Below are 9,196 nucleotides of genomic sequence, written 5' to 3'. Positions count from 1 at the left end.
GCCACGCCCCCTCTCAGCCCCAACCCACGAGCCCCTCCCTTACCTGACCCCGCCCCATCCCTGGCCTAAGCCACACCCTCCCTTAGCCCCACCCGCATTTCATTCAACCCAGGCCTCGAGCTCCACCGCCCAGGACGCCAATGCGCGCACCAATCACACATACCCATTAGTCAGAGAGTGCCACTTCCCCGCCCTCCTTTAGTATCATTGGTTCCCTAGGTGTCAATCTTCGTTATAGCGCCCCCAGCAGTTGCCAGGGCCCAGGTTTGAGGGGCAGATAATAATGAACGTCTCGGGATGTCTCGTTATTGGGCAGAAAGCCCGGCTCTGGGCGGGGCTTAGTGCCAAACGCTTGGCCGCGTCTACCTAATGTTCCTCAGGGCCGCAGTCTTTCCTCAGAGACACACCCCTTCCTTCCTTGCTATTGGCCTCATCACGTGTTCATCAACAGGATTCCTCATTCCGATACGCAAAGCTACTGGTCCTTCTCGCTTCCCTCATTTTAATTCGCTCGCTCCTCAGAGGCGGCAACCTTCTGACCGTAGCCAGGGCCCGCCTCACGGAATGGCCACGGATTGGTCAGAAGCCTCGTCACTCCTAGCTGGTGGGCGGAGCCATAGTGCCTAGGGGAGGCGAATTGGCGGACGGGGCCTCGGGGGCGGGGCAGCGGCTCCTGTCAGCGGGTGAAATGGCAGCGGCGGAGCCGGCGGCGGCCGTGGTCCCGGGGGGCGGCTGAGGGGGCCGGGCCGGGGCTGCGAGGCGAACGGCGCGGCTGGGATCCGGCGGCGCAGCCCGGAGCGGCGAGGCTCGGCACGGCGATGGCGGCGCGCTCGGCGCAGGTAGGGCGGCGCGGGCCGGGCCTGCCCGGCGCCTGTTCAGGCCGGCGGCTCCGCGATGCGGCCGGCGGGGATCTGGCAGGACAGCGACTCGGGCCGTCGTGCCCCGGAACCCGTGCTGGGAGCCTCGGCATCCCCAGCCCGGGACCTTCGGGGGACCCTGGCCCCTGCTCGCCCTCGCTGTGGATCCCTCCAGATCTTACCCGGGATCCCCTGCATGATCCCCCTCCCCCACTCCAGCCCCTCCCCATGAGGACCTCGCAGGCCCAGGACCCCCGTCCACCCTTTGCACTGACCCTCAGGACTCCTCTCCGGGAACCTCTTCAGGGGTCCCCATCCCCCACTCCGCCGATCAGTCCCCCACAAGCGTCCCCCAAGCCCAACAACCCCCACCCACCTTCTGCCCTGATCTCTCAGGACCCCTCCCTTGTGAACAACACTTGCCATCCCCTCCCCGCACCCCCTCACTTCACATCCTCCTATCTTCGGCCTAGAACTGCCCCCACCTCTCCCCGAGGAGACTAGCCTCAGGGCCCTACCCGCCCCCCATGCTGACCCCACAGGACTCCTCTCTGGCCTCTGTAAGTCGGACTTCCTACCCCTGCCCACAGCCCTCAGCTCAGCCTGCTAGCCCATCTCCCACCCCAGCTGCCCCATGCCCAAGGGCACCCCTAAACATCACTCCCCGGCGTCCACCCAGCACACTCTGGTAGTTCCACTGATCCTGCCCCATCTGGATCTTGGCTTCCTGAAAAATCCACCCATGCTCAAGACCTGCCAATGGATATTCTGAACCACCCCACTCCCCATTCGGAGCCACCCGTCTTTCTGAAAACCCCAATTCTCTCTCTCTCTCTCTCTCTCTCTCTCACACACACACACACACACACACACACACACACACACACACACACAGTGGGTCACTTAGATTCCCCAGCACACATAGAAAAACTTAAGAGCTCCAACACAGACCCCAGGAATATCTGCCCCTGCCCCCACTCACTCAATATCTCTGTACCCCTCCTCAGATTCCACCCGTCCAGGCCCTCCCAGAGCCCCCAACAGCTCCCCCAGCTCAAGCAGAGACTCCAGACATCTTGAGGTGCCTGCCAAGCCTTGGGAAGCCAGTCTGCCCCTCCACCAAGCTGGCGCCCACATTGGGGCCCTGGAGGGTGGCAGGGCCCCAGAATGCCCTAGCACCTGCCCCTGTGGGAACCTGCCCCAGGCCTCTGCTGAGTTATCCATTCTTCCCTGCTGTGCCCTTTCAAAGGGAAGGACGCTCACTTTCTCTCCTACACTAGTGTCCCAAAGGAACTGCTGCCCGCCCCCGATTTATGCTACCTCCTGGTGGGAAGGGAGGGGGTTCAGACAGCTCCTGGCTTTGGTCCTGAAGTCTGCCCAGACGGGTAAGACCAGCCTCCTGACCCCATCACACCTGCTGGCCTCAAATGGCAGAGCCAGCAGGGCAGTCCAGGCAGCTCCTCGGAGCTGGTCCCTGACGGCCCAAGCGAGTTGTTTCACCCACAACCAGTGTATTTGGCCAAGACAAAACAGCTTCCTTCTCTCCTGGCATTTGAGACCCGGTGGGGCTGGGTCGGGGCCTGCTAGAAGCAGGCAGCTCTTTGTTAAGGAATATTTTCAGAAGGGAAAAATGTGCTGAAGAGGCTCTGGTGGAACATGAATGAGTTGTCTGCTTCATTTTATTCCCCCTCAGCCGGGCTGTGATTGAGCGAGAGGACCCGCGTTCCTGTGTCTTTCCATCTTATGTGGCTCTTCCTGTCCATCCCACCACCCTCCTCACCCCAGCCCCGGCCTCCTGGTCCAAACTGTAGGTTCCCCGGGCTTCTGTGGTCAACGGCGGGTGGTTTGGAAGAGATTGCAGGTGGCTTGGCCCTGGCACAGGGATGAGACGAGACAGGAGAGGAGACACTGGCGCGAGACTGTGGCCAGGACTGCAGGGGGTGAGGAGGAGCTGGACCAGTCCAGCCCCACGCAGCCTGGGCACTGTGCATCTGGGGTCCTTCTGACAACATAACCGTGCTCAGAAAGCCTGAGGCAAAAAGCCCAGGCTTCCTTGTGGATATTACTAGCGGATTCTGGACTGCCCCGGGAAAAAGCACGTTTAGGCTCAGTGCCTCAACTTCCCCATCTGGAAACTGGGGTTGGGGGAGAGTGGCTAAATCCTTAGAACAGAACTTGGAACTGCAGGGAAGCCAGGAGGCTAGGGTGTGGCCCTGTGTGTTCACTGGGTGCTGTGGGGATGAGGATGGTGTCCTATGGGTGCCTGTGAATCACTGGCCACCCAGGTCCCTGCTGAGGTCTTAGGTGACACCTCATTGGATAGTGGCCATCTTCCTATAGCTGAACTGTATTGCAGGGAGCCAGCTCGAATCAGAGCTGGGAGGATGAAGATGAGAGATGGTCTGTTGCAGGATTTGTGGTTATATACAGGGGCTTCCAGGAGGATCATGGGGGGTGGGGTGGGCGTGAGGGGCTATCACATAGCCATCCTGAGTCCCAGCCTCTACCTCTGACCCCCCACCTAGACCTCTGACACCCCACATAGACCTCTGATGCTGGGTAGGAAGAGGTTTGTTCTATCCACTTGCTGAAGGAAGGCTTGGAGGAAAAGACTCCTGAAGGTCACGTGGTATCTCTTATGCACAGGAAACTAAACTCCACAGCCTCCTTAGGGTGGAGTTTTGTGCAGAGACAGTGGGCTATGAAGGCTCTCTGGGAATGACCGTGAACTCTGAAAGAAACCACGAGGAGGGCTTGTCAGCGATACAGTTTTCCCCCAGACTGGGCTCATGGAGGTGCATCTTTGTGTGCTTTGAGAGGTGCGGGAAGATGAGGAGGAATGTATATTTCAATTTCCTCATGCAGAATAGAGATGCCAGTTGTTACAGGGAAGCCCTGGGCATGAAGTCGGATGAGGGGGTATGAAGGAATGTAAAGTGTGTAAAATGTGGTCCCTGCCCTGCATCTAAAGCCCCTCTTGCTGGCATGCGACAGGCCCCGCCCACGTGCTCAGCACCATGCCAAGCACCATTGACATATTATCTCATTTAATCCTCCCAACAACTCGGAGGAACCAGGATTCCAGCGCCCGCCCTTGCCATCATGGCCTGCTGCCTGCTGCGGGGAGCTTGAGACAGAATTATGCACAGCAGGCTGCAGTGGGAGCCTAGAAAAAAGGCCTGATGCCTCCCTGGGGTGTCGGGGAAGGCACAGTGGGGATGACGTATGGACTGGGTCACAGGCAGGCGTGGCAGGGAAGGGTGTTCCAGGCAGCAGAAGTGCTTGCACAGAGGCCCAGGAGGCAGGAGCAAGCATGGTGTTCAGGGAGGTGTGTCCCTGCACATCCTTTGATGAGCTTCTTCCTACAAGCCCTTGTGTCCCCAATGCGATCTGATCTGTACACCTGGCACACACCGTGGGGAGCTCCCCAGCAAGGGGGATCTCTTGTTGGGAGAACTTGAAAAGGCAGCAAACCTGCTCTACCCAGGGAAGACTGCAGCACACATATGCTGGAAGTCCAGGCAATAGAAGGAAGGAGATTAGTTTAGGAGAACTAACTCAACCCATCAGGGTCAGGGAGGAAACTTACCCTTTTGAGGGAGATTGGGAAGGCCTCATTGGCATGACTGACCTGTACTTTCATTCATTTCTCAGCATACCACTATGTGCTTGTGAGAGTGTTTCACTGGAATCTGAGGCCTGGCGTGGTGGCTTATGCCTGTAATATCAGCACTTTGGGAAGCTGAAGCGGGAGGATCACCTGAGGTCAGGAGTTCGAGACCAGCCTGGCCAAGATGGTGAAACCCCGTCTCTACTAAAAATACAAAAAAATTAGCAGGTGTGGCGGTACACACCTGTAGTCCCAGCTACTCAGGAAGCTGAGGCAGGAGAATCACTTAAACCTGGGAGGCTGAGGTTGCAGTAAGCCGAGATCATGCCACTGCACTTCAGCCTGGGCCACAGAGCGAGACTCCATCTCAAAAAAACAAATTAAAGTTAAAAAAAAAAAAATTAAGGCCGGATGCCGTGGCTCACACCTGTAATCCCAGCACTTTGGGAGGCTGAGGCAGGCGGATCACCTGAGGTCAGGAGTTCGAGACCAGCCTGACCAACATGGAGGAAACCCTGTCTCTACTAAAAATACAAAATTAGCCAGGTGTGATGGCACATGCCTGTAATCCCAGCTACTGGGGAGGCTGAGGCAGGAGAATTGCTTGAACCCAGAAGGCAGAGGTTGCGGTGAGCAGAGATCACGCTATTGCACTCCAGCCTGGGCAACAAGAGTGAAACTCTATCTCAAAAAAAAAAATTTTTTTTAAGAAAAATGAGGGATTTGCCAGAAGGGAACCTATTATAACAGCCAAAAGTAATCTGTTGAAATTACAGAAGAGAAAACATTTTTTTTAGGTCAGAAAGGACTCCGCAGGTCAGAATACTTCACCCCTCTGATTTTAGCCCAAAGGTGTGTGCTACTGTTGCTACTATTGTTACCAATAGCAGTGATTCTAGCTTTACTGTGTTTAATCTTTAAACAGGATTACCACAGAAAGGCATGGCCTGTTGAAGAGGAGAAGTTTATTTATCCCACAAATATGGGATGCCTGTTAGACTCTAAAGATGCAGTAGTGGGCTAGACAGTGCCAGCCGCTGCCCTGGTAGAACTTTCCATCCAGGGGAATAAATATCGCAGACCAGGCTTGTCTTAAGCACATGACAGGTTTAAGCTCATTGATTCCTGTGAGGTACAAAACCTGTGAGGTTGATACTGTCATTAGCCCTGTTTTCAGATAAAGAAACTGAGGCAGGCCGAGTGCAGTGGCTCATGCCTATAATCCCAGCACTTTGAGAGGCCAAGTCAGGGAGATCACTTGAGGCCAGGAGTTTGAGACCAACCTGGTGAGACTCTCTCTCTGCAGTAATAATAATAATAATAATAATAACAACAAAATTTGCTGGACATGGTGGCAAGTGCCTGTAGTCCCAGCTACCTGGTAGGCTGAGGCAGGAGGATCACTTGAGTTCAGGAGCTGGAGGCTGCAGTGGGCTATGATTGTGCCACTATACTGCAGCCTGGGGGACCAGAGCAAGACCCTGTCTCTAAAAATAAAATAAAAATAAAAATAAACAAACAAACATTGAGGCAAGGCTGGGCATAGTGACTCACACTTGGGAGGCTGCGGCAGGATAATTGCTTGAATTCAGGAGGCAGAGGATGCAGTGAGCCAAGATCATGCCACTGCACTTCAGCCTAGGTGACAGAGGGAGACTCAGTTTCAAAAAAGAATAAAAGAAAAGAAAGGGGTAGAAGAGGGATTTGAACCCAGGCTGCAAGCTCTGAAGTTCTCACCTGGAGCCAAGAGATCTGGGATAACAACCTGCACTCCAAGGCCAGGGATATGGAACTCTCCGGGGCCATGTGGAGGGACAGTTAGACCAGGCAGAAGAAGAGGTCGGGCAGGAACCTCTGAATTCCAGCCGCTGTTCTTGATACCCAAGGGGCAGCTCACCTGTCAGTTGCCCACCCACCGCTTGCCAAGGAAGAGAGGACCTAAGCTGCTAGGTTGGGCCACTTCCCCAGGGGTCAGAGCCAGCCAGGACAGCAGCAGTCTGCCAGCCTCCAGCCACAGTGTGTCAGGTGGGACAAACCGGGGTCACGTGGCATCTTTTGAGGCTTTAGATTCAGAAATGAGTCTGTGTCCCTGGCAATCATTAGACGTGGAGGAATCAGAAATGTGGGGTAGGGCCGGGCACAGTGGCTCACGCCTGTAATTCCAGCACTTTGGGAGGCCAAGGCAGGTGGATCACCTGAGATCAGGAGTTTGAGACCAATCTGGCCAACATGGCGAAATATTGTCTCTACTAAAAATACGAAAATTAGAAAAAAAAAAAAAAATACGAAAATTAGTTGGGTGTGGTGGCGGGTGCCTGTAATCCCAGCTACTCTGAACAGGAGAAGTGCTTTAACCCAGGAGGCGGAGGTTACACTGAGCCGAGATGGTACCACTGCACTCCAGCCTGGGTGACAGAGTGAGACTCCATCTCAGAAAAGAAAAAAAGAAGGAAATAGGGGGTAGGGGAGAAAGGGAAACAACACTGAAAGAAAACTTGGGGTCTTCATTGCTGTCTCTGAAAATGCCATGGACTGAAAGATGTGTCATATGCTCTTGCCCACTCTCCCTGTTGAAAATAATGACTGCTTTCACCGAATACCCGCTGCACTTGGGGTTTTACATATGTGTATCATTCCCAAAGTAAAAGAATACAGAGAGAACTGCAGCACAGCAGGTGGATTTAGGGCAAAGGCTGTACAGTCAGAAACCCAAGTTCAAATCCTTCTTCCTCTATAGCCTAATAAAGGGACTCTGTGTGCCATATGTCACTTGTGTATTAAAGCCATCATTGGCTTTTCTGCTTACACTGTACAGATATTTCTTTTCTTTTTTCTTTCTTATTTTGAGATGGAGGCTCACTCTGTCATCCAGGCTGGAGTGCGGTGGCACAATTTTAGCTCACCACAAAGTCTGCCTCCTGGGTCAAGCAATCCTCCTGCCCCAGCCTCCTGAGTAGCTAGGATTATAGGCATGTGCCACTATGGCCAGCTAATTTTTTTGTATTTTTGATAGAGATGGGGTTTCACCATGTTGGCCAGGCTGGTCTTAAACTCCCGATCTCAAGCGATCCACCCTCCTCGGCCTCCCAAAGTGCTGGGATTACAGGTGTGAGCTACCACACCTAGCCTTTATTATTATTTTTTAAATAGATGGGCTGAAGCAGAAGGATCCCCCGTGACCAGGAGTTCAAGACCACCCTGGGCAACAGAGTGAGACCCCGTCTCAAAAATAAAATAAAATTAAAGGCCGGGCACGGTGGCTCAAGCCTGTAATCCCAACACTTTGGGAGGCCGAGGCGGGTGGATCACGAGGTCAAGAGATCGAGACCATCCTGGTCAACATGGTGAAACCCCGTCTCTATTAAAAATACGAAAAAAAATTAGCTGGGCATGGTGGTGCGTGCCTGTAATCCCAGCTACTCAGGAGGCTGAGGCAGGAGAATTGCCTGAACCCAGGAGGCGGAGGTTGCGGTGAGCCGAGATCGCGCCATTGCACTCCAGCCTGGGTAACATGAGTGAAACTCCATCTCAAAAAAAAAAAAAAAAAAAAAAATAAAAAATAAAATTAAATAAGACTGTATTTTGTAGAACTCTTTGAGATTTATAGAACAACTGAGAAGACAATACAGAGAGTTTCCATGTGCCCCATACCCAGTCTTCCCTATAGTTAATGTCTTCTATGAATATAATATATTGTTGTAATTAATGGGCCAGTATTGATACATTATTATTAACTGAAGTCCACACTTTATTCAGATTTCCTTTGTTTTTTCCCAATAAACTTTCTTCATCCCAGGATCCCACATGACACTTAGTTGTCATGTCTCCTAACCTCCTCTGGGTTGTGACAGTTTCTCAGACTTTCCCTGCTTTTCGTGACCTTGACAGGTTTTTGGTTTTTGTTTTTGTTTTTTTTTTGTTTTGTTTTGTTTTGAGACGGAGTCTTGCTCTTATTGCTCAGGCTGAAGTACAATGACATGATCTCGGCTCACAGCAACCTCCGCCTCCCTGGTTCAAGTGACTCTCCTGCCTCAGCCTCCAGAGTAGGTGGGATTACAGGTGCACGCCACCACACCCAGCTAATTTTGTATTTTTAGTAGAGACAGGGGTTTCTCCATGTTGGTCAGGCTGGTCTCGAACTCCTTACTTCAGGTGATCTGCCTGCCTCAGCCTCCCAAAGTGCTGGGATTATAGGTGTTAGCCCAGCCAACCATGACAGAGGAGGGCTGAGTAGGTGTTTTGTGGAATGTCCTCTGATCCTGATTTATCTGGTGTTTTTCCTTTTTTTTTTTTTCTTTTGAGACGGAGTCTCGCTCTGTCACCCAGGCTGGAGTGCAGTAGTATGATCTCGGCTCACTGCCACTTCGGCCTCCTGGGTTCAAGCCATTCCCCTGACTCAGCTTCCTGAGTAGCTGGGATTACAGGTGTGCGCCACCACACCCGGCTAATATCTTCTTTTTATATAGAGACAGTGTTTCACCATGTTGGCCAGGCTGGTCTCGAACTCCTGACCTCAAGTGATCTGCCCACCTTGGCCTCCCAAAGTGCTGGGATTACAGGTGTCAGCCACCGCGTCCAGCCTCTCTGGTGTTTTTCTCATGTTTGGACTGGGGTTTTGAGGAAGAAGATCACAGGGGTAAAAGGTCCTTCCTGTCACATCCTATCAAGGGTACACATTAGCCACGTGACTTATCACTGTTGATGTTGACCCTGATCACCTGCCTGAGTG

At 53.0% G+C, this 9,196-nt stretch overlaps 1 protein-coding gene across 3 annotated transcripts in view; it reads left to right on the top strand.

Annotated features, from left to right (window-relative positions):
• Nucleotides 1-675: 675 nt before the first annotated feature.
• Nucleotides 676-9,196, top strand: part of EVI5L (ecotropic viral integration site 5 like) — a 32,754-nt gene continuing 24,233 nt past the window's right edge. For 2 of the 3 annotated variants that reach the window (XM_032251970.1, XM_032251967.1), the window contains exon 1: nucleotides 676-839. The gene's annotated coding sequence lies outside the window, so the exon portion shown is untranslated. The remainder of the gene's footprint in view (nucleotides 840-9,196) is intronic. The other variant, XM_032251969.1, reaches the window with a different exon arrangement.

This window comes from Sapajus apella, unplaced genomic scaffold (genome assembly GCF_009761245.1).
Source record: "Sapajus apella isolate SASKATOON/1434 unplaced genomic scaffold, GSC_monkey_1.0 scaffold77, whole genome shotgun sequence".
NCBI classification, from domain to species: Eukaryota; Metazoa; Chordata; class Mammalia; order Primates; family Cebidae; genus Sapajus; species Sapajus apella.
The sequence above is the reverse complement of the archived record's forward strand: the minus strand, read 5'-3'. Positions and strand labels throughout refer to the sequence as shown.